Source organism: Penaeus monodon, chromosome 34, assembly GCF_015228065.2.
Source record: "Penaeus monodon isolate SGIC_2016 chromosome 34, NSTDA_Pmon_1, whole genome shotgun sequence".
Lineage (NCBI taxonomy): Eukaryota > Metazoa > Arthropoda > Malacostraca > Decapoda > Penaeidae > Penaeus > Penaeus monodon.
In genome coordinates, this window is record NC_051419.1 from 14,119,314 (window position 1) to 14,121,261 (window position 1,948).

The following is a 1,948-nucleotide window of genomic DNA, read 5'->3' on the forward strand; positions in this document are numbered from 1 at the left end:
ACACGCACACAAACGCGTGTGCGCATGTGGGCAAATGATTGATAAAGAAAAAATTAGGACTGAAAAGAGCGAAACAGAAAGAAAAAATTATAAATTTTACATGGAAAAAAGCAGCATCTGTTCTTCCTCTTTTTTTCGGAATAACTTGGGTGGAAACTCGGAATTTAGAAGTGTAAACAGCTGATAAGAGAATGCAATATAATCACGTTGCAGTAACCAGGCAATACACAGCACTCTCTGCAACATCTTAGGGAAGATTCACACTAGGAATTTCTTTCGGTAATTCCATTTGTCACACTTAAAATATTTTGTTCAAGATCGCAATAGGTGTTTTATTTGAGCTTATGTTACGAATTTGAAGTTTAATAAGTTCACTTGCAAAAGTCAAAGGGAAGGAAAATTTTAAAATGTCATAACCAGATAGGATAATCAAAGTACAATGACACTCAACAATAATCTAACTGAAAGGACAACATACGTGCCAACTTGACTTCGGGAGACGAGAACTGTCCTGTGGGCTACACGCTCGTGGGAAGCCAGTGCTTCATGTTCGTCACCTTCGCTGCACAGAGCCACAGTGATGCGAGACGAATGTGTCACTCTGCCTCAGGAGAAATGTTAGCTATTACTATGCCTACGCAGTTTGTGCATGCTGTAAGTCATATCCATACGGTGAGAATTTGGCACCCATTGTATCATAGACTGAAAATCAGTCTGGCCTAAAATACTATCTTCATCAATCAGTTATTCTATTTGTCTTCGGAGGTTTTCAAAGCCTCGTCTTGCCTCAAAGATTATATTGGACGACCCTACTGGTTGGACGAATCAGGTGCGACGGAAGAAGGCAACTGGGTGACTTCTTCTGGTCAACCAATACCCCGAGGAACTCCCTTCTGGGCGGCCACACAAGATTTCCAAGAACCTAATAACTATAATGGACAATAAAGCTGTCTAAAGGTTGATGCTGACGGGTATTATTACTTGAATGAGGCTCCGTGCTCGCTCGAAAACAACTTCATATGCCAGTATAAGCCTCAAAAGCAAGAAGGTGAAAAATCAAGCACTTCGGACGTTCTGAAGGCATCTGAAACTGAAGATAACGGTACGTTGGAGGCCTCTGCCTAATGTTCATGACGTGGGCAGCGGAGACCTGGCACGTTGCTCGACAGTCCTGTGGAGACTCAAGCGACCTCCTGGCGATCACTGACGCAGAAGTATTGCGAGCTGTATACCTCTACATGCATCAAGAAAGTGTTTTTTTTTATCGGTATTCGCTGATACATTGATGTGAATGATGTTTCTAGACTTATAAATCACATTTATGAGTCAAGGAGACTTTCCAGAGTATAACTAGATTTGTTTATGAAGAACACATATCTGCCTTATCTTTATATAATTATATACAGTACCATAGGTCTAAAATGATTCCCGTTTAATGAATCTGCATTCATCAGATATAGCAGGACACAGTTTCTGGCTGGGTGGCTCCGATTCAGAAGAAGGAAAATGGTTCTTTACCACATCGGAGCCTGTTCCTATGGGTAAGCATTCTTATTATTTTTGGTCCACTTCAACTCTAGAAGGCGACTAGCACAATATGATGTGCAAGACTCACCAAGAGAACTACAGAGAATAACCTTTATATGTAGACATTTATTTACATATGTGGATTTTTAGGCACACCTTTCTGGGGTTTAAGTTCAGGAGACCCCAGCTTTATCCAGGAACCAAACGGAGGTTATGAGGAGAACTGCCTGGCGCTCCAGTCTTTAGGATTTCACTACTTTCGGGATGTGTCTTGTTCCTCGAAGCTGAACCCACTGTGTGTTTATCAGGGATAAGCAAATATCAGACTTGGAGTGCACTCTGAACGTCATACACAAATATACGTGGATCATAGTGAGAATTTTCTCATCATTCTACAGGAAAATAAAGCATACATATATTC

The 1,948-nt window shown here is 41.0% G+C and overlaps 1 pseudogene; it reads left to right on the plus strand.

Annotated features, from left to right (window-relative positions):
* The window catches only part of LOC119594825, a 2,198-nt pseudogene extending 293 nt beyond the window's left edge, over window positions 1-1,905 (plus strand).
* Window positions 1,906-1,948: the final 43 nt, after the last annotated feature.